Source organism: Pleurodeles waltl, chromosome 10 (genome assembly GCF_031143425.1).
Source record: "Pleurodeles waltl isolate 20211129_DDA chromosome 10, aPleWal1.hap1.20221129, whole genome shotgun sequence".
Classification (NCBI taxonomy): Eukaryota; Metazoa; Chordata; class Amphibia; order Caudata; family Salamandridae; genus Pleurodeles; species Pleurodeles waltl.
Window position 1 is genome coordinate 1,027,608,592 of NC_090449.1, and position 23,792 is coordinate 1,027,632,383.

Here is a 23,792-nt window from a genome sequence, read left to right on the forward strand (position 1 = left end):
CTTGGCTATGACTGTGCAGACATTCTTCACAGCTTATGTGCAATACAGTACAATAAAACTTTTGATGTGACCAGACACCTGTGACATTGTGTTGTTATTCATCCTCAGCATGACACAACCTGCAACATATCCCTCCATCTATTGACTCGTAATGTCTAAAGCATGTACATTAAATGTGATTAGCATTCAACATTCCAGACAGATAACACGGAGAGGCAGTAGGCAGTTCTTTAGTGATGGGGTGTGTTTATTTACATTCAAACAAAAATGAAAAGTGATACTGGATAAAAACTATACTTCAGGTGAAGAGATCAGTCATGGTGGATACAATCAATAGAGTAGAGGCCACAACATTTGGAGTCCAGAGTCCAGTGTCCTACTAGCATGAAATATGGAAAGTGGTTAAGGAAGGGTCAACAGAGTGAGTCTGTTGCACACAAAGGAGTGCCATCAGGAAGTGGTCAGTTGCTGGCAATGGTTGGTGTCTAGCCACCCACACCTCCTGGATGCTTGGCTGGCGTCCCCACTTGCTGGAGGGTTCAGTAACTACAGAGGCAGGGATGTCTTAGGCGGGTGCTTACCCTGGCAGGGCCTCCCTTCCAGTGGCTGGCATCAATGAAGGGCATGATGTGGATGCACCAAAGGAAGGGGTGTGATATTGTTGCCTATCCCTGCTCATGGTACTGTTAATGCCCCTCAGCACCACTGGTAGGGAGGCCATGTTGGAATTGTCGGCCACCCACTGTTCCCATTTCACAATGGAAATCCCTCTGTAGCTCCTTGATTTCCCTGATTTCATTCAGTACCTGGCCCATCATGCCTTGGGAAAGTTGGTAGGCACCCAAGGCCTGGCTGATGGTAAGCTGGGCAGGGGCAACACCAGCAGCCTTTTGCCACACCATCCCATTCCATACCCCCTACCCCACGTGCCTGTGCCCTTGGTGCAGCCTGCCCCCTTCCACTGGTTCCAGGTCCATCATTGTCAGGGTTCGCAGGTTGAGACTCAGGAACCTGGATGGGGGGGGGGGGGGCACAGATGTAGGAGACTGTTGTAGGGACAAAGGCCTGGGGGCAACTTACTGCCTGTGATGTTGAGGCCACAGGGCTGGGAGGAGTTGATGTGGTCAGGCTGAGGCTGACCGGTGTCTCCCCAGGTTGACCGGATGGGCCAGAACCGTCCTCAACGTCCAGCGGTCCAGGAGTGTTCTTTCCACAGAGGGATTCGTCCATGGGGGTAGTGGCAGTCTCCTCTGTGGTGTCGATGATAGCATTCCCAGTTGCAGTGGCAGAACAACCTGTTGATGTGGAGAGATTATGTTAGTGGTTGTATTGTGACATCTATTTCCAATAGTTGACATTGACATTGGGCTAGGGCCATGTTCACTTTATATTTGCTGATTTTCCTCATGTGACAGATACACATATTGTCATTTGTAGTGAGCTGACATTGTAGCCACATACCAATTCCTGTTCAGTGACCTAGCCTCAGACTGTCTGGAATCCTTAGCTGTTGGAGCGAAGGTAATAGACTCATGTGTTGCCAGCAGTGCAGGCAGGACATTGGCTGGGCAGGATGTTGCTTGAGTCATCTTCAAAGCTATTTGTTTGTCATGCAGGCATTGTCAGGACCTTGGATGAGTGAGTGATAGTTGTCATCCTGTGGTCAGTGCATTGTGTAAGTGAATGCTGCCAATGGCATACAGCAGACACATTTTGGGGGCTTTAATCTGTCTAGGAAGTACATACCAGACAATCTGAGCTGTCCTTCCTGTCTACAGTATTGTCATCTTGGCATGTCAGCTCTGATGGACCTAGGCTGTACCATGACCTGTGTCCTTGTCCCTCCCAGGTGTATCCGGTTCATTGTGGTTCAGGGACTGTGACACTATCATCTAGACAGTGATCTGGTGTTTGGGGTTGCATGTCCTGGTCCTCCTTGAATTTATTTTGACATTGCTCTTGATACAACTCAGAGTTCACATTGTACACAGCACAGCAGGAAAGAAGCTAAACTAGCCTGACTTGGCTGCCTGTGGGGGAATATCTTCTGAAGATATATCATTGGGGAACCTGGTAGTCATATAGGCCTTGATCTCTGCTGCACAACAGGATAATCTCTATGCCACCCTTAAAGGTCCAAAACAATCGGATGTCCAATTACCTTACTCCACCCCAGACCCAATCGATCTCTACTGATACTGTCCCTGAAAATACTATGGCCCTTACAAAAGATCTGCTATCCTCCCTCTGCGACTTCAAGCTGGAGCTCCAGGAAGAACTCAAGGCTGACATAGCTGAGCCCTTTGACTCCTTCAAGATGGAAGTTAATTCCCGGTTGATAACACTCCAGGCAGACGGTGACTCCGTAGCGGTGCACACTTTAGACTTAGAAAAGAAGGTGCAAGACTTGGAGCAACAAACGCACCCACTGGGGCATGACATGGCTCACCTCCACTCTCAATTCTCCATTAAGTGCGAGGAATTAGAGAACCGGTCCCGGAGGGATAACATTCGAGTAAAGGACCTAGAAGAGGGAATCGAAGAAACAGACCTGGAGGCCTTCATTGTGGGCCTATTCTTGGAGCTTCTGGGAGAGGACCACACAGAGGTGAGAATGAACGAGTACACAAAGTGGGGCCAATGGCAACATCGGGTGGGAGAGGCAACCCAGAGATGTTTTTGCAAAGCTAAGCTCTATAAGACAAAGGAACTGATACTCCGTGCAGCGCGACTGACGGATACTGTTATTTTCTAAGGGGGGGACATGCTCGTTATATCAAGACATCACTCCAGTGACTGTAGGAAAGTACCATCTTGCCTGGCATGTTACCCCCATATTTCACTGTATATATGTTGTTTTAGTGTATGTGTCACTGGGACCCTGCCAGCCAGGGCCCCAGTGCTCATAAGTGTGCCCTGTATGTGTTCCCTGTGTGATGACTGTCTCACTGAGGCTCTGCTAACCAGAACCTCAGTGGTTATGCTCTCTCTGCTTTCCAAATTGTCACTAACAGGCTAGTGACCAATTTCACCAATTCACATTGGCATACTGGAACACCCTTATAATTCCCTAGTATATGGTACTAAGGTACCCAGGGTATTGGGGTTCCAGGAGATCCCTATGGGCTGCAGCATTTCTTTTGCCACCCATAGGGAGCTCTGCCAATTCTTACACAGGCCTGCCACTGCAGCCTGAGTGAAATAACGTCCACGTTATTTCACAGCCATTTACCACTGCACTTAAGTAACTTATAAGTCACCTATATGTCTAACCTTCACCTGGTGAAGGTTGGGTGCAAAGTTACTTAGTGTGTGGGCACCCTGGAACTAGCCAAGGTGCCCCCACATCGTTCAGGGCAAATTCCCCGGACTTTGTGAGTGCGGGGACACCATTACACGCGTGCACTATACATAGGTCACTACCTATGTATGGCGTCACAATGGTAACTCCGAACATGGCCATGTAACATGTCTAAGATCATGGAATTGTCACCCCAATGCCATTCTGGCATTGGGGAGACAATTCCATGATCCCCCGAGTCTCTAGCACAGACCCAGGTACTGCCAAACTACCTTTCCCGGGGTTTCACTGCAGCTGCTGCTGCTGCCAACCCCTCAGACAGGTTTCTGCCCTCCTGGGGTCCAGCCAGGCCTGGCCCAGGAAGGCAGAACAAAGGACTTCCTCAGAGAGAGGGTGTTACACCCTCTCCCTTTGGAAAAAGGTGTCACGGCTGGGGAGGAGTAGCCTCCCCCAGCCTCTGGAAATGCTTTGATGGGCACAGATGGTGCCCATCTCTGCATAAGCCAGTCTACATCGGTTCAGGGATCCCCCAGCCCTGCTCTGGCGCGAAACTGGACAAAGGAAAGGGGAGTGACCACTCCCCTGACCTGCACCTCCCAGGGGAGGTGCCCAGAGCTCCTCCAGCGTGCCCCAGACCTCTGCCATCTTGGTTTCAGAGGTGTGCTGGCACACTGGACTGCTCTGAGTGGCCAGGGCCAGCAGGTGACGTCAGAGACTCCTTCTGATAGGTTCTTACCTGTGTTTCTAGCCTATCCTCCTTCCTAGGTAGCCAAACCTCCTTTTCTGGCTATTCCTGGCTATTTAGGGTCTCTGCTTTGGGGAATTCTTCAGATACCGAATGCAAGAGCTCACCAGAGTTCCTCTGCACTTCTCTCTTCACCTTATGCCAAAGGATCGACCGCTGAGGACTGCTCAGGACGCCTGCAAAACCGCAACAAAGTAGCAAAGACAACTACTGCAACCTTGTATCGCTCATCCTGCCGCCTTCTCGACTGTTTCCTGGTGGTGCATGCTCTGGGGGTAGCCTGCCTCCTTCTTGCACCAGGAGCTCTGAAGAAATCTCTCGTGGGTCGACGGAATCTTCCCCCTGCAACCGCAGGCAACAAAAGACTGCATCACTGGTCCTCTGGGTCCCCTCTCAGCACGACGAACGTGGTCCCTGGAACTCAGCAACTCTGTCCAAGTGACTCCCACAGTCCAGTGGCTCTTCAGTCCAAGTTTGGTGGAGGTAAGTCCTTGCCTCCCCACGCTAGACTGCATTGCTGGGTACCGCGTCATTTGCAGCTGCTCCAGCTCCTGTGCACTCTTCAAGGATTTCCTTCGTGCACAGCCAAGCCTGGGTCCCCGACACTCTACCCTGCAGTGCACAACCTTCTGAGTTGTCCTCCGGCGTCGTGGGACTCCCTTTTGTGACTTCGGGTGGACTCCGGTTCACTCCTCTTCTAAGTGCCTGTTCCGGTACTTCTGCGGGTGCTGCCTGCTTCTGTGAGGGCTCCCTGACTTGCTGGGCGCCCCCTCTGTCTCCTCATCCAAGTGGCGACATCCTGGTCCCTCCTGGGCCACAGCAGCATCCAAAGACCCTAACCGCGACCCTTGCAGCTAGCAAGGCTTGTTTGCGAACACCTCTGCAAGCTTCTTCACGACGTGGGACATCCATCCTCCAAAGGGGAAGTTTCTAGCCCTCTTCGTTCTTGCAGAATCCACAGCTTCTACCATCCGGTGGCAGCTTCTTTGCACCCTCAGCTGGCATTTCCTGGGCATCTGCCCACTCTCTACATTGTTGCGACTCTTGGACTTGGTCCCCTTGTTTCACAGGTACTCAGGTCCGGAAATCCACTGTTGTTGCTTTGCTTGTGCTGGTCTTCCTTGCAGAAACCCCCTATCACGATTTCTGTGCTCTCTGGGGGTTATAGGTGCACTTTACACCTACTTTTCAGGGTCTTGGGGTGGGCTATTTTTCTAACCCTCACTGTTTTCTTACAGTCCCAGCGACCCTCTACAAGCTCACATAGGTTTGGGGTCCATTCGTGGTTCGCATTCCACTTTTGGAGTATATGGTTTGTGTTGCCCCTATACCTATGTGCTCCTATTGCAATCTACTGTAACTTTACATTGCTTGCATTACTTCATTTTTCTATTACTGCATATTTTTGGTATTGTGTACATATATCTTGTGTATATTTGGCATCCTCATACTGAGGGTACTCACTGAGATACTTTTGGCATAGTGTCATAAAAATAAAGTACCTTTATTTTTAGTATATCTGTGTATTGTGTTTTCTTATGATATTGTGCATATGACACCAGTGGTATAGTAGGAGCTTTGCATGTCTCCTAGTTCAGCCTAAGCTGCTCTGCTATAGCTACCTTCTATCAGCCTAAGCTGCTAGAAACATCTCTTCTACACTAATAAGGGATAACTGGACCTGGTACAGAGTGTAAGTACCCCTAGGTACCCACTACAAGCCAGGCCAGCCTCCTACAGTGACACTGGCGATTTGCTTGCAGTTTAGGCCTGTCACAGAAGCGCTTCGCTGGGAACAGGTGAAATACTGCTGGACTTACCCCTTTGGGATATCTTTTGAATATCGTAATAGACATAACAATACCATCTGGCTACCCTGTTGGGCCTCATGGCAACTGCATCTACAGACTCTGGAGACCAAGAAGGGGAGGGGCTGCAGAGTAGCCCTGGTGCTGCTACATCTGGAACATGGCAAACACAATGGAAGACAAAACGGAATGGCAAAGTAAACCTTGACTCAGTCTCAACTCACCACACGGCGAACACCCCTGGTGCTGTGGGGTGCGGACCTTGGAAGTGGGAAACCCTAGTGACTGGTGCTCATATTTTGACGACTGAGGCCACACGCAGGATGAGAAATAATGTAGGGGCCCTAAACTGACTATGACTAGTTTCTTGTGAAAGAAGCAGACTGCGGCAGCTGGCTATGCTGGGCTCAGGTGATACACCACACAAGGCATCTCTCTGCATATGCGGGTTGCTTGGTTGGTTTAGGTCCACTATACCCCTCGTCTTCAAAAGCCAATGGAGTTGCCACTATGGAAAGACCTTTTGCTCCCTGGTTTCAGTTATATGTTGTTTGTTTGTTTCCTTGCATGGCGGGACTACATTTTTAGAAACAAGGGCAGTTCTGGGGAGAGGGAACCAAGGGTTGGAGGGGGAGGGAGATGTAGGAATCTCTCTATAGCATCCCTTGAGGGACCATGGCTGTCAGACACCCCTATTATGGTTATTTAGATGGTATTAAACACTTTAAAATGGAATGTTAAGGGGCTCATTCCCCAAATAAGCGCTTTCAAATATGGCAATACTTACTAAACAGGCGTTTCAATGTTGTTGCGCTCCAGGAAAAACACCTCAAACGGGCAATGGTGCACAGACTGCACCATAGAGCATATCCCTGTGTCTACACCTCCTCAGCCAACAGAAAACACAATGGAGGTGTGCTCCTTATCCATTTTACTCAACTTCAACTTTCTTGGTAGTAAATCAGATAAAGAGGGGAGAGTTATGATGGTTAAGGGCCTCACAAATGGTTGCCTCTGCACCTTTGCCACAGTTTATGTTCCCAATACGGGCCAGGCAGAGTTTTTCCGCTCCTTTCTTTCTTTGCTAGGTGGGTTCACTGAGGGAGATATCATTTTGATGGGGGATAGTAATTTAATATGGGACTCCAGTCTGGACACCACAGATCCGCACAGAACCCAAGCTGGACTATTCCCCAAAACCAGTGAAGCGACACAACGTCAGTTGGGGTAGTTGGACTCACACAGAACCTACTCCAGAATCGACCATACATTCGTAAGCCAAGAGCTAGAACACTCCATTTTAACTACAACTATTCACCCCATCACTATTTCAGATCATGCCCCGTTGGAAACAGTTCTTTAATGTCATCCCCAGAAATCCTCCTTCCAAAGGTGCTACCTTCCTTAACGTTCTGGGGAGGGACCCCACACTCTGCACCGAACTCAGGAAACTGATTAGGAAATATTTTCAGCTCAACCAAACTGGACACATACCCCCCCCGCTATGGGACGCCTTTAAGGCAGTCATTCGTGGGAAATGCCTACCGCTGATAACCACATTAACTAGACACAAGACGGGGGTGAGGGAGATGCTCGAGGCAGACCTTGTCAAGCCCAAAAAAGCTCAGAAGGTGACCCCTACCTTTAGCCCTCAAAGGAAAGTTACAGCCCTTCAGGGGAAAGTTAAAACTATATATGCCAACAGGGCGGAAATCTCCCTCTTAAGACTCAAACATAATACATATAAGAAAGGTAATAAGATAGGTTCACACTTAGCAAAGCAATTACGAGCTAAACCAGAGCAGACCTATATCAAGCAGCTCCGAGGCAAGGTAGGAAGGCTTCAACATACGGAACAAGGGGAAAGCACAAACGCTCTGAGATTTTCACGAGCGCCTCTATACCGCAGATCCAATGGATGATAATGAGCAACTAGCCTACCTAGCAGATGTCACCTACCCAAGTCTCCCCGACTCATAATGAAATCTTAAGTGTCCCTAATGCACCAGAGGAAGTACAACTTGCTATTGATTCCCTTAAACCCCATAAAGCCCCTGGCCCTGATGGCTTTGATGCACCCTTTTATAAGACATTCAGCTCTGAACTAGTTCCACACCTGACAGAACTCTTTAACCATATTGCCAATACCCATGCAGTCACCCCTCCATGGTAAAGGCCTTGATTTTGATTATTCCAAAGCCAGGGAAACCCTTGGACTTATGTGTCATGTCGCCCGATAGCCCAACTTTACTGAGATGCTAAACTTCATACTAAGATTCTGGCTCATAGGCTGGAGGAGGTGATGCTGGAGCTTTATCCACCCGGATAATCAGGCTTTATCGCGGGGTGCCAAACCCATGACAACTTACAATGAGTTATTTACTTAACAGAAAAAGCTACAAAGAAACCCCTTTCGGCGAGTCTTCTAATGCTGGACACTGACAGAGCCTTTGATAGGGTAGACGAAAAAGTTACCTACCTTCGGTACTGCTTTTTCTGGTGGATACAGTAGCTACCCATGGATTCCTCACCTTATGAATTCTCCCAATGCGCTAGCATTAGACAGAAATTTTCTTCCTAGCACTTCACGTCGACGAGGATGTCACAATTGCACAGCTCCGCACGCAACTCCATCTGACGTCATTATGGCAATAATATGTCCTCGCCGGCGTGCTGACATCAGTTTCACCATTTTTTACGTGCCTTCGAGGCGAACGGGTGAATACCGACCTCACAAGAACATTATATACCAATCCAAATACAAACGTAAACCACAATATTTGTTTATATAAAAACACCCAAAACGTATATACATTTATAACAAAAGAAGTCTTTGTATGACCAGACAGGCAACAGGGAGGCGGGTGGGACTGTGAGGAATCCACAGGTAGCTACTGTATCCACCAGAAAAAGCGTTACCAAAGGTAAGTAACTTGTTCTTCTGATGGATACACCTGTGGATTCCTCACCTTATGAATAGAATCAGTTCTGGAATCAGAGAGGAGCCACAAATTTCCTTCCACCCAGCGTTCCCCCAAGTCTCCCGATAAAAATGATACCTCACTTGTGTGGGTAGGCCTAGCGCCTGCGACAGGAAATGCCCCAAAAAGCAACGTGGACACATCACATTTTTTTAAAGAAAACAGAGGTGTTTTTTGCAAAGTGCCTACCTGTAGATTTTGGCCTCTAGCTCAGCCGGCACCTAGGGAAACCTACCAAACCTGTGCATTTTTTAAAACTAGAGACCTAGGGGAATCCAAGATGGGGTGACTTGTGGGGCTCTGACCAGGTTCTGTTACCCAGAATCCTTTGCAAACCTCAAAATTTGGCTAACAAAACACATTTTCCTCACATTTCGGTGACAGAAAGTTCTGGAATCTGAGAGGAGCCACAAATTTCCTTCCACCCAGCGTTCCCCCAAGTCTCCCGATAAAAATGGTACCTCACTTGTGTGGGTAGGCCTAGCGCGCACGAAAGGAAATGGCCCAAAACTCAACGTGGACACATCCCATTTTTTTTTTTTTTTTTTACAGAAAACAGAGGTGTTTTTTGCCAAGTGCCTACCTGTAGATTTTGGCCCCTAGCTCAGCCGGCACCTAGGGAAACCTACCAAACCGGTGCATTTTTGAAAACTAGAGACCTAGAGGAATCCAAGATGGGGTGACTTGTGGGGCTCTGACCAGGTTCTGTTACCCAGAATCCTTTGCAAACCAAAAGATTTGGCTAAAAAAAAAACACATTTTCCTCAATTTTCGGTGACAGAAAGTTCTGGAATCTGAGAGGAGCCACAAATTTCCTTCCACCCAGCGTTCCCCCAAGTCATCCAATAAAAATGATACCTCACTTGTGCGGGTAGGCCTAGCGCCCGCGACAGGAAATGCCCCAAAACGCAACGTGGACACATCACATTTTTGGAAAGAAAACAGAGGTGTTTTTTGCCAAGTGCCTACCTGTAGATTTTGGCCCCTAGCTCAGCCGGCACCTAGGGAAACCCACCAAACCTGTGCATTTTTTAAAACTAGAGACCTAGGGGAATCCAAGATGGGGTGACTTGTGGGGCTCTGACCAGGTTCTGTTACCCAGAATCCTTTGCAAACCTCAAACTTTGGCTAAAAAAACCACATTTTCTTCACATTTCGGTGACAGAAAGTTCTGGAATCTGAGAGGAGCCACAAATTTCCTTCCACCCAGCGTTCCCCCAAGTCTCCCGATAAAAATGGTACCTCACTTGTGCGGGTAGGCCTAGCGCCCACAAAAGGACATGGCCCAAAACACAACATGGACACATCACATTTTTTCACAGAAAACAGTGCCTACCTGTGGATTTTGGCCTCTAGCTCAGCCGGCACCTGGGGAAACCTAGCAAACCAGCACATTTCTGAAAACTAGACACCTAGGGGAATCCAAGATGGGGTGACTTGTGGGGCTCTGACCAGGTTCTGTTACCCAGAATCCTTTGCAAACCTCAAAATTTGGCCAAAAAAACACTTTTTCCTCTCATTTCGGAATCTGAGAGGAGCCACAAATGTCCTTCCACCCAGCGTTCCCCCCAAGTCTCCCGATGTAAATGGTACCTCACTTGTGTGGGTGGGCCTAGCGCCCACGAAAGGAAAGGGCCCAAAACACAACGTGGACACATCACATTTTTTCACAGAAAACAGAGCTGTTTTTTGCAAAGTGCCTACCTGTGGATTTTGGCAGAAATGGCCTAAATACAATTTGCCCCTCCAGGGGAGCGACCCTTGCCTAAGGGGTCGCTCCCCATCTCTAAAAAAACAAAAAAAAAAAAAAATGTGCCCTGGCACCTAGAGGTTTCTGCCCCACCTGTGGGCAGATCGGCATAACAATAGGCCGATCTGCCCCCAGGGGGGACAGAAATGGCCTAAAATAAATGTGCCCCCCCACCCCCGCCTGGGGAGCGACCCTTGCCTACAAGGTCGCTCCCCTTGCGTGACAGCGCAAAAAAAAGATCCCTGGTGCCTAGTGGTTTCTGCCCCCCTTGGGGGCAGATTGACCTAAAATCGGCCGATCTGCCCCCAAAGAGGGCAGAAATGGCCTAAGTACAATTTGCCCCTCCAGGGGAGCGACCCTTGCCTAAGGGGACGCTCCCCATCTGTAAAACAACAACAACAACAAAAATCCCCGGTGCCTGCAGATCGGCCTAATTAAAATAGGCTGATCTTCCCCCATGGGGGGCAGAAACAGCCTAAAATAAATTTGCCCCCCGGGGGAACGACCCTTGCCTAAGGGGTCGCTCCCCTTACGTGAAAAACAAAAATATAAAAAAAAACTCCCTGGTGTCTAAAAAAAAATTTTAATTTTTTTTTTTTTAAATTATCCCTGGTGCCTAGAGGTTTCATCGGCCTAATAATAGGCCGATTTGCCCCCAGGGGGGGGCAGAAAAAGCCTTTAAAAAAAATGCCCCCCCCCCCCCCCCGGAGCGACTCTTGCCCAAGGGGTCGCTCCCTTATGCCAGTTTCATTTTTCAAAAAGACATCCCTGGTGTCTAGTGGGCGTTTTGACAGCTGGATTGATTTACAATCCGGCTGCCAAAACGCAGAGAGAGACTTCAAAGGGAAGGAAATACATTTCCTTCCCTTTGAAGCCTCTCTGCCTCCTCCACGTGATCGGAAGAGAAATGCTTTGCATTTCTAAGGAGGAGGCATTGTGACAATCGCTGATGTCACAGGGGGGGTGGGGGGTCGGGGTGGAAGGGGAAGGGCTTCCCCTTCCATCCCTGACTTGGGGGGGTGGGTGGGGAACCCCACAGAGGGAGCGCTAGCGCTCCCTCTGGGCTGGGTGCCCAGGACGTAATGGTTACGTCCTGGGCACAGCAGCACTGTAACCATTACGTCCTCGGCACAGAACCGGTTAAACATGGTTTCTTTTTTGTAGATTAGACAGAGCCGCTGTCCACAGGAGTTTCTTGGTCCTTTGGTTTGCAGGGTAGTCCTCTGAGTCAGCAGAGGTCACTGGTCCCGCTGGATGCGTCGTTGTTGAAGGTTCTTTGAGTCTAGAGACAGGCCGGTAGGGCTGGGGCCAAGTCAGTTGTTGTCTCCATTGTCTCTGCGGGGCTTTCAGATCAGCAGTCCTTCTTGTTCAGGTTGTCGGGAAATCGGTTTTCCTGGGTTCAGGGTTGCCCCTAAATACTGCATTTAGGGGTGTGTTTAGGGCTGGAGGGCAGTAGCCAATGGCTACTGTCCCTGAGGGTGGCTACACCCTCCTTGTGCCTCCTCCCTGTGGGGAGGGGGGCACATCCCTAATCCTATTGGGGGAAATCCTCCAAAGCAAGATAGAAAATCCTCCAAGGCAGGGGTCACCTCAGCTCAGGACACCTTAGGGGCTGTCCTGGCTGGAGGGAGACTCCTCCTTGTTTTTCTCATTATCTCCTCCTGACTTGCCGCCAAAAGTGGGGGCTGTGTCCAGGGGCGGGCATCTCCAATAGCTGGAGTGCCCTGGGACATTTTAACACGAAGCCTGAGCCTTTGAGGCTCACTGCTAGGTGTTACAGTTTGTGCAGGGGGGAGGTGTGAAGCACTTCCACCCAGTGCAGGCTTTGTTTCTGGCCTCAGAGAGCACAAAGGCTCTCATCCCAAGGGGTCAGAAACTGGTCCCTCAGTGGCAGGCAGGCACAGACCACTCAGTCCTGCACTGAAGGATTGGGTAAAATGCCGTCTGTGTGCATTTTGTAATAAATCCAGCACTGGCATCAGTGTGGGTTTATTATTCTGAGACGTTTGATACCAATCTTCCCAGTATTCAGTGTAGCCATTATGGAGCTGTGAAGTTCGTTTTGACAAACTCCCAGACCATATGCTTAATATGGCCACACTGTTCTTACAATGTCTAAGAATGGACATAGATACTGTAGAGGCATATTGCTCATGCATCTATGCCCTCACCTGTGGTATAGTGTACCCTGCCTTAGGGCTTTAAGGCCTGCTAGAGGGGTGACTTACCTATGCCACAGCCAGTATTTTGTGGCCATGGCATCCTGAGGGGGATGCCATGTCAACTTTGCCTTTTTCCCAGCACACACAATCTGCAATGGCAGTGTGCATGTGTTAGGTGAAGGGTCCCTTGGGGTGGCACAACATATGCTGCAGCCCTTAAGGACCTTCCCTGGTCACAGGGCCCTTGGTACCACTGGTACCTTTTACAAGGGACGTTTACAAGGGACGTATGTGTGTGCCAGGGATGTACCAGTTGTGGAACAATGGTACATTTTTAAGTGGAAGAACACTGGTACTGGTGCCTGGTTAGCAGGATCCCAGCACACTTCTCAGTCAAGTCATCATCAATATCAGGCAAAAATCAGGGGGGTAACTGCAACAAGGAGCCATTTTCCTACAGTGACCCACTTGGAAAGGTTCTCCTGTTGACGGCCTTGCCCCTCATCTTGCCCACATATCCAAAGAAGAGTTGATCATCAACTCGAAAGTCTCTTGTCCTCTCAATGTAGAAACTCAGAGCCCTTTTTGGATCCAAGCGATGAAGTATTTCCTCCTCCTTTGATGGATGAGGAGGAGGGTAAAAGGATGAGAGTGTTATAGACTGACCCACATGAAAAGGAATGATTACTTTAGGAAGGAAAGCCCCCCGGTTCTCAGCACCAACTTGTCAGCATAAAAGGTTGTAAAAGGAGGTTTCACATTAAGAGCCTGAAGCCCACTCACACGCCTAGCTGACGTGATAGCCGTTAAGAAAACTGTTTTTAAAACTAAAAGCCTCAATGAGCAAGAATGCATAGGCTCAAACGGTGAACCCATTAAGAAAGTCAGAACCAAATTCATCCCAATGAGGCATGACAAACGGAGTGGGAGGAAACTTGTTAGTCAAACCTTACAGGAATCTAAAAACTATAGAGGACTTAAATAAAGAAGGCTGATCAGGAAGGCACAGAAAGGCTGACAGCGCTGATGAATGACCCTTCACAGTCGCAACTGCACATCCATTCTGTGCCAAGGAAAGGGCAAAAAGTAAAACATCAGATAAATGGGCCTTCAAGGGATCAATTTGCCTCTCTGCACACCAGCAACAAACTTTACCCATCTGTTAGCATAGACAGTCTTGGCGCAGTGTCACCTGGGGGGTGGGCGTAAAGCAACTGGTCGCACCAAGACATCTGAAACGCATCCCAATGCTCTCTGCACCAGATACTGGAGGCTGCAGAACGACGGGCAGTGTGTGTTCTTGTGAGTGGCAAACAGGTCTATCTGTGGAAATCCCCACATCCGGAAGATGTGAAGAACCAGGTCTGGATGGAGACGCCACTCGTGATCGGCTGAGAAATGCCGACTGAGACTGTCCGCACATACACTGAGAACTCCGGCCAGATGATTTGCAACTATGCAATTCCGATGGTCCTGTGCCCAGGACCAGAGTCGCAGAGCCTCTCTGCAGAGAAGGTACGACCCTACACCTCCCTGCTTGTTGACATACCACATCGCTGTAGTGTTGTCCGTCAAGACTTGAACTAACGGACCGCAAAGGGACTGGAGGAAGATCTTGAGAGGCAGATGTATTGCCCGCAATTCTAACAGATTGATGTGACACATCTGTTCTGCTGGAGACCAATGGCCCCTGATCTCCAAGTCCCCCAGATGAGCTCCCCACCCTAGAGTGGAAGCATCCGTTATGACCGTGGCCACCGGAGGTGGGAGGCAAAACAGCCTTCCTTGGGAAAGGTTGCTGTCTACAGCCTACCGCTGCAGCATCTCTGGCGATCGTTATCGAATCCTCCAGATCCCCTTTGTGTTGAAACCACTCCTTGCAGAAGCACCACTGGAGAGCCCTCAAGTGCCAACGTGCATGAGTGACCAACAGAATGCAAGAAGCAAACAGACATAGGACCTTGAGGGCCGAAACAGCCGCTCCCTTTTGAAGACATAGGACCTTGAGGGCTGAAACAGCCGCTCCCTTTTGAAACATTATAATCAACGCCTGAATGTCCTGAATCCTGAGGCGGAGGGTAGGCCTGATTCAATGTTGTATCCAGTACTGCCCCTATGAACAGGAGGCGCTGAGAGGGCTCCAGCAGAGACTTGGGCACGTTTACCGTAAAACCCAGGTTGAACAACAACTGTGTTGTAATTTTCAAGTGTTGCAGCACAAGCTCTCGGGACCCGTCTTTGATCAGCAAATTGTCCAGGTAAAAGAATACAGATACTCCCTTCCTTCTGAGGTCCGCTGCAACCACTGCCATCACCTTCGTGAAGACTCGAGGTGCGGAAGCAAGACCAAAAGGAAGGATCGCAAACCGATAGTGTTGCGACCCTACCACAAATCGGAGATGCTTCCTGTGCGACTTCAGAATGGGGATGTGAAAATAAGCATCCTGCAAATCGACAGACACCATCCAGTCTTCCTTGTTCAATGCCAGAAACACCTGTACTAGGGTCAGCATTTTGAATTTCTCCTGTTTGAGAAACCCATTCAAAATCCTCAGGTCCAGGATAGGCCTCAATCGACCATCCTTCTTGGGAATCAGGAAATACTTTGAATAGCATCCCTGACCCTTTTCCTGCTCTGGAACCAACTCCACTGCACCCTTTAACAAAAGGACTAGCACATCCTGCTGAAGCAACATGAGATAATTTTCCGTGCAAAACGAACGACGGGGAGGGGTGGGAGGGGAAAACTCCTGCAAAGGAAGGGCATAACCTTTCCCCACAATATTCGGCACCCAAGAGTCCGATGTGATTAACTCCCACTCGTGGAGAAAATGAAATAGCCTTCCCGCTACAGGAGAAGTATGATGCAAGATGGGGAGAAAATTAGGGCTGTTTTCCTTGATAGGTTCCCCCAGAGGAAGATGAGACGGGAGGCTGCTGAGTGGCTCCTGGCGTTCTAACCCTCCCCCACCCATAAGACCTATAGAGAGGGTTGGCAGGCTGCTGCATGCTGAATTGTGGCCTCCCATGAAAAGAGGACCCACGGCCAAAACCCCTAAACCTCTGAAACGATCTTATGAGTGTGGATGCTGAGGCCCGGAGTCCCAAGGACTTTGCAGTAGCCCTGCTGTCTTAAAAACGCTCCAAAGCTGAGTCAGCCTTGGATCCAAACAACTTCCCGCCATCAAATGGAAGGTCCAACAAAGTTGTCTGAGCATTTGTGAAAAAGCCAGAAGACCTAATCCATGCATGCCTCCTGGTCGCCATCGAAGTGCCCATTGCCCTGGCAACTGAATCTGCCGTATCCAAACCAGACTGGATAACCTGCTTTGCTGCCGCTTGAGTGTCCAAGAGGAGTTCATCAAACTGCCCCTGCACATCCTGAGGCAAGCTTGGCACCACAGCTCTTGCTGTGTCCATCAGGGCATGAATATACCTCCCCAGCACACAGGGAGCATTGACAGACTTCAAGGCCATACTGCACGAGGAGAAACCCTTCTTTGCTGTTTGCTCCACTCGCTTAGACTCTCTATCTGATGGAGTAGTAGGGAACGAACCAGGTGCAGACCGTGCAGAAGAACGAGTTACTTACCTTCGGTAACGACTTTTCTGGTGGATACATTAGCTACCTGTGGATTCCTCACCTCATGAATACTCCCATGGCGCCAGCATTCGACAGAAATCTTCTTCCTAGTCTCTGCACGTCGACGAGGACGTCACTCTAGCCCACGCGACGCCGTCTGACGTCATACAGGCAATAAGAGGTCCTCGCCGACGTGCCGACGTCAGTACCAACATTTTTTACGTGCATGAGAACAACAACCCAATGCAATGAAAGAGCAAGGCAACATCCCATAACCTTGTAAAATACACAATATTGCAATGAATAGCTGTAAATTTATTATAACTCTCTCTTTTTTTTTTTTTTTTAAATGAACAAATATATGCAAATCATGTATATACACCAGAATATATACATATATATATACAGATAAATATACACAAGTATCCATATATACAACATCTATTGCAACCTTGAAGACCAAGAGGAGCGCACTCAAGGATTACTTGGTAAGACCAGAAAGGCAACGGGGAGGCGGGTGGGACCGTGAGGAATCCACAGGTAGCTAATGTATCCACCAGAAAAGTCGTAACCGAAGGTAAGTAACTCGTTCTTCTGATGGATACAACTACCTGTGGATTCCTCACCTCATGAATAGAGTCCCAAAGCAGTACCACGCCCGGTGGCGGGTGCCTAAATGGTCAAACCAAGAAATCCTGCAGCACTGACCGTGCAAAATGGCCGTCCCTTCTGACCTCAGAGTCCAAACAGTAATGTTTTGCAAAAGTGTGAAGGGACGACCAAGTTGCGGCCTTGCAGATGTCGACCACAGGAACACCTCTGGCCAAGGCCGAAGTGGCCGACTTAGCTCTGGTGGAATGAGCTCTAATGCCCTCAGGAGGATCCTTCTTTGCCAAAGAGTAACAGATTTTAATGCAAAGAACAACCCACCTGGAGAGTGTTCTCTTGTGGACTGCCTTTCCTCTCCTCTTGCCCACGTACCCGATGAACAGCTGATCCTCCAGCCTGAAATCCTTTGTTCTATCAATAAAGAAGCTCAACGCCCTCTTTGGGTCCAGACGGTGCAGTCTTTCTTCCTCCTTAGAAGGATGAGGCGGAGGATAGAACGTGGAAAAAGTAATTGTCTGAGCCAAATGGAACGGTGAAACAACCTTCGGGAGGAAAGCAGCCTTGGTCCTCAACACCACCTTATCCCCATAAAAAGTTGCATAAGGGGGCTTTACTGATAAGGCCTGCAACTCACTCACTCTCCTTGCAGATGTTATAGCTACCAGGAAAACTGTTTTTATAACCAAATACCTTAAGGGGCAAGAATGCATAGGCTCAAAATGGGACCCCATAAGGAAAGTCAGGACCAAGGACAAATCCCATTGCGGCATAACGAATGGTTTTGGAGGATATTTATTTAGAAGACCTTTCAAGAATCTGATAACAATAGGGGATTTAAATAACAATGGTTGGTCTGGAAGACAAATGAAGGCTGACAAGGCCGACAAATAACCCTTAATGGTAGCCACTGCACAACCTTTCTGCGCTAGAGACAGAGCAAAAGACAAAACGTCCGATAGATGAGCATGTAAGGGATCAGTCTGCCTCTCTCCACACCATGCAACAAATTTAGACCACCTATTAGCGTAGATAGATTTAGTGTAGTGTCGCCTGGCCGCTAATATAACATCCACTACATCAGGCGGTAGAGAGAAGGAACTCAGGTTGCCCCGTTCAATCTCCAGGCATGTAGGTGCAGACTCTGGAGGTTGGGGTGTAAAACCTGCCCCTGCGACTGCGAGAGGAGGTCTGCCCTGAAAGGGAGACGGAGCGGAGGGCACATTGAGAGTTGGAGAAGGTCGGAGTACCACACCCTCCTTGGCCAATCCGGAGCTATTAAGATGACTAGCGCCCGGTCTTGGCGAATCTTCCTCAATACTCGAGGAATCAAGGGTATGGGAGGAAACGCGTAAAGCAACTGGCCGCACCAGGTTATTTGAAACGCGTCCCCCAACGCTCCCTGCATCGGATACTGGAGGCTGCAGAATAACGGACAATGCGCGTTCTCCAGAGTGGCAAACAGATCTACCCGAGGAAACCCCCACCTTTGGAAGATCAAACGGGCTTGATCTGGATGGAGACGCCACTCGTGGTCTGCCGAGAATTGGCGACTGAGACCGTCCGCACGCACATTCAAGACCCCGGCCAGATGATTTGCTACCAAGCAAATCTGATGGTCCTTTGCCCAGGACCATAGTCGAAGAGCTTCTCTGCAGGGAAGGTACGACCCTACTCCTCCCTGTTTGTTTATGTACCACATCGTGGTAGTATTGTCCGTCAGGACCTGTACCGACTGACCACGAAGGGAAGGGAGGAAGGCCTTGAGAGCCAGACGTACAGCCCATAACTCTAACAGATTGATATGAAACATCTGTTCCTCTGGAGACCAAAGGCCTTTGATCTCCAGATCCCCCAGATGAGCTCCCCACCCTAGAGTGGAAGCATCCGTTATGACCATGGCCACTGGTGGCGACTGCGCGAACTGCTTTCCTTGTGAAAGATTGTTGCTCGCAATCCACCACTTCAAGTCCACAGCAGCATCTCTGGAGATCTTGACAGCACCTTCTAGATCTCCTTTGTGTTGAGACCACTGCCTTCGGAGGCACCACTGAAGAGCCCTCATGTGCCAGCGAGCATGCGTGACCAACAGAATGCAGGAGGCAAACAGACCGAGCAGACGAAGGACCTGGAGGACTGGAACTACCGCTCCACTTCGAAACATTGGAACCAATTCCTGAATATCTTGAATCCGCTGAGGCGGAGGAAAGGCTCGACTCAATGTTGTATCCAGTACTGCCCCTATGAACAGGAGGCGCTGAGAGGGCTCCAGGTGAGATTTGGGCTCGTTCACCGAAAAGCCCAGGTCGAACAACAACTGAGTCGTTGACTGCAGATGATGCAACACAAGCTCCGGAGACTTGGCTTTGATCAACCAGTCGTCCAAGTAAGGGAATACTGCTATCCCCTTCCTTCTGAGCTCTGCCGCAACCACCGACATCACCTTCGTGAAGACTCGAGGTGCTGAAGTAAGACCAAATGGAAGGACCGCAAACTGATAGTGCTGCGATCCTACGACAAACCGGAGATACTTCCTGTGCGACTTGAGTATCGGGATATGAAAGTAAGCATCCTGCAAGTCGACAGACACCATCCAATGTTCCTTGTTCAACGCCAAAAGCACCTGAGCTAGGGTCAGCATCTTGAACTTTTCCTGTTTGAGGAACCAATTCAAGATCCTCAGATCCAGGATTGGTCTCAACCGACCATCCTTCTTGGGAATCAGGAAATACCTTGAGTAACAACCTCGACCCCTTTCCTGCTCTGGGATCAACTCCACCGCGCCCTTTGAAAGGAGGACTTGTACCTCCTGTTCTAGCAACAAGAGGTGTTCTTCTGAACAATAAGATGGGCAAGGCGGGATGGGGGCGGGAACTCCCGAAAGGGAAGGGTGTAGCCTTTTCCCACAATACTGAGAACCCAAGTGTCCGTTGTAATAGTCTTCCACTTGCAGAGAAAATGCCGTAATCTTCCCCCTACAGGAGAGGAGTGAGTGGGAAATGGTGGAAGCCTAAGGCTGCTTTCCCTGCTGCACCCCTCCAGAGGACGAGGAAGAGGCAGAGTGCTGCTGAGAGGCTCCTCTGGTACGGGCCCTACCTCTCCCTTTAAAAGATCTATAGGGATGGGAAGAGGCAGGTTGCTGGAATCTCCCCCGAAAGGAAGAGGAGGAAGAGCCACGCCCAAATCCACGAAACCTCCTGAAAAATCTGGAAGAGGCAGAGGAAGAAGGAGCTTGGAGCCCTAACGATTTGGCTGTGGCCCTGCACTCCTTAAATCGCTCCAAGGCCGAATCTGCCTTGGCCCCAAACAGTTTGTCCCCATCAAACGGGAGGTCCAATAGGGTTGACTGCACATCCGCAGAAAACCCCGAATTACGGAGCCAGGCCTGTCTCCTTGCCACCACAGCTGTGCCCATCGCCCTAGCCACCGAGTCGGTCGTGTCCAGCCCAGACTGAATAATCTGGGTCGCGGCAGCCTGGGCGCCCGAAACAACATCCAAAAGACCCTGGGGAAGCTCCGTAAATGATGACGAAATGTCATCCATAAGAGCATGGATGTATCTCCCCAGAATGCAAGTTGCGTTGGTGGCCTTCAACGCCAGACTGCAGGATGAAAATTTTTTCTTGGACTGCGCATCCAGCTTTTTCGAGTCCCTGTCTCCAGGCACCGTCGGGAAAGATCCAGGCGCTGATTTTGATGAACAGGAGGCTTGCACCACCAAGCTCTCCGGTGTAGGGTGCCTAGAAAGAAAGCCAGGGTCAGATGGCGCAGCTCGATACCTCCTGGCCACAGCCCTATGAACCGCTGAGGAAGATACTGGCCTCTTCCACACCTCTAGCACCGGATCAAGCAAAGCCTCATTAAACGGCAAGAGAGGCTCCGCTGCAGCAGAGGCCGGATGTAGCACCTCCGTTAGAAGATTCTGCTTCGCCTCTGCCACCGGCAAAGGCAGGTCCAGAAAGTTAGCTGCCTTCCGTACTACAGCGTGAAAGGAAGCCGCCTCCTCCGTATATTCCCCTGGAGACGAAAGATCCCACTCAGGGGAAGTGTCCAGCCCACTGGCTGTATCCAGACCATGCAGTCCATCACCAGAGTCCTCCAGTTCTCCTTCCTCCAGGACTCGCTGGTACTCCTGCTCTTCCAATAGACGAAGAGCCCGTCTCCTCGAATGTAGCCTCTGCTCGATACGCGGAGTCGACATGGCCTCCGCCGAAGTCGAAGATCGGCGCCGATCTCCAGAAGCAACCGACGCCGCGTCCGGCGCCACAGGCAACTTTGACGCCGATGAAAGAGCAGGACGAAGAGAACTTGGAGCAGATGGACCCACCGGAGTCACAGGACGAAATCCCGACGTCGACGGGATGGAAATCTCCGGGGCCAATCCCTCTGAAGCCACCGGAGCGGACACCGGCGCCGAGCCCACGTTCCCAAAAGGGAGAAAGGGCATAAAGGGTGCCGGCCGTAGAGGCGCAGGATCACCCAATGAAAAGGCCAAAGGACCAGCCGGAGCACCCCCTGGAGCCATCTGTTGGAAGATGGTATACATCGCATTTAGGAATGCGGTGCTATCGGCTCCAGGGGTGGGAAAAGCCGGATACTGGGGGAGCCTGTATCGAAGGCGACCCCGACCTCGACGTCTGCGACACCGGAGACAACACAAGAGGCTGCATCACCTCAATCACCGACGCCTGCCCAGGTGAAGTCGGTGACGCCGGAGAGGGCAACGGCGTCGACGGATGCGGCGTGACTGTGGGACTGACCTCCCAAGTCCTCCGGCGCCGATCCGAAGGCGACCTGGAACGAGTCTCCTTGCTTGAACGGCGCCGTGAATCTCTACGGCGCCGGGAGTCTCGATGACGCCGATGCCTTGGCGAAGAAGACTTCTTGTGATGCTTTTCTTTCTTCGACTTCGCCATAAACAACTTAGCCTCACGTTCCTTGAGGGCCTTCGGATTCATGTGCTGGCATGAATCGCAAGTTGAGACGTCGTGGTCGGAGCTCATACACCAAAGGCAGTCGGAGTGAGGATCTGTAACTGACATCTTGCCCCCACACTCTCGACAAGGCTTGAAACCCAACTTTCTCTGCGACATTATTACTGCAGAAAAGGACTACGCAGCAAAAAATACACTGTAACCACAATAGTAACAGTTGCTCCCTCGAAGATAACCGTTTCGAATGCACGGAAAAAAGGGAACTGACGTCGGCACGTCGTCGAGGACCTCTTATTGCCTGTATGACGTCAGACGGCGTCGCGTGGGCTAGAGTGACGTCCTCGTCGACGTGCAGAGACTAGGAAGAAGATTTCCGTCTAATGCTGGCGCCCTGGGAGTATTCATGAGGTGAGGAATCCACAGGTAGTTGTATCCATCAGAACAAGAGGATTGCACTACCAAGCTCTCAGGTTTTGGATGCCGAGACAAAAACTGTGGATCCCCTGGAGCAACTCTGTACCTCATAGCCACAGTCCTGAGTCGCTGGAGTGGTGACCAGTTTCCTCCAAATGTCTAGAATGGGCTCAGTAAGGGCATCATTAAAAGGGATTATGGGCTCCGAAGACGTGGAGGAAGGATGCAACACCTCAGTCAGGATGTTCATCTTCACCTCCCATGCGGGTAAAGGAAGGTCCAAGAACTCAGCAGCCTTTCTTATCACAGTGTGGTAAGATGATGCTTCCTCTGTGAGCTCGCCAGGGGATGAAAAATCCTACTCAGGGGATGTATCTAGGCCACTTACAGACTCCAGGCCCTGAAGTTCACCCATAGGCTCAGGAATCTCTCCTTCCTCCAACAGCTGTTGCTGATACTCATGCTCCTCCAAGAGCCTCAAGGCCCTCTTTCTTGACCTTAGTCTGGCCTCCAACCGTGGCGCTGACAAAGAATTAGCCAACGTCGACGACATCGGTTTCAAAGGAGATGGACGCTCCGGCGGAGGAGAGGTTGGAGAGACACTGCGTCCCGATCGGGACCCATCCGGCATCAACTCCATCGGCAACATCATCTGGGGTGACGCCATCATTGGTGCCGAACCAGCACCTTCAGCTGGATAGAAGGGTACAAACTGGGGCTGTTTGTACGGCGCCGGTGAACCCAGCGTGAAAGCTAATGGACCCGTGGGACCAGCCAGTGCACCAGCAGGGGTCATAGCTCTGTTGAAAATGCTAAATATAGCATTAAGGAACGCTACTGGATTCGCTCCCGGAGTCGGGAAGGCAGGAAACCTCTGCTCGTCCTGAGGCCCTTGAACCAAATCCAAAGCTTGTACCACCGGCTCCTGACCATGAGTTGACACAGGAGAAAAGTGAACTGGAGGACTCGCCGGGGACTCGAAGACCTCTATCAACGTCGGCGCAGGAGAAGCCTGTGGACTCTGAGGCTGAGAAGTGACCGTTGGACTGACCTCCCACGCCGTACGCCGCCGTCTTGGAGGGGAACCAGACTGTTCCCTGGAAGAAAGGTGTCGAGAATCGTGCTGGTGCCGCTTCTTATGTGACCTCAAGGACTTATGTGAAGAAGAGTCCCTCGCCTTAGATCTTCGGTGACCCTTATGCTCCTTCTTAGCTTTCGCCAAGAAGAGCTTAGTCTCTCTCTCCTTCAAGGATTTGGGTTTATACGCTGGCAGGTTAAGCACCCCTTCAAGTCGTGGTCCGAGCTTAGGCACCACAAGCAGTCCTTATGAGCATCTGTGACCGACATGCGACCCCCGCATTCATGACAAGGCTTAAAGCCCGATTACTTTGGTGGAGACATTGTAACTCGAAAACAACAACACCTTCAAAACAGTAACTGTTTGAGAGCCAGGAAAAACTGTTAGTGTCAAAGGCGTGGAAAAAAGGGAACTGACGTCAACATGCCGG

At 50.2% G+C, this 23,792-nt stretch overlaps 1 long non-coding RNA gene across 1 annotated transcript in view; it reads right to left on the bottom strand.

Moving 5' to 3' along the window:
• Positions 1–239: 239 nt before the first annotated feature.
• LOC138260851 (uncharacterized) overlaps positions 240–23,792 on the bottom strand; it is a 45,308-nt gene continuing 21,755 nt past the window's right edge. Inside the window, exon 3 of the long non-coding RNA XR_011199026.1 lies at positions 240–1,295. This is a non-coding gene — a long non-coding RNA (uncharacterized lncRNA). The remainder of the gene's footprint in view (positions 1,296–23,792) is intronic.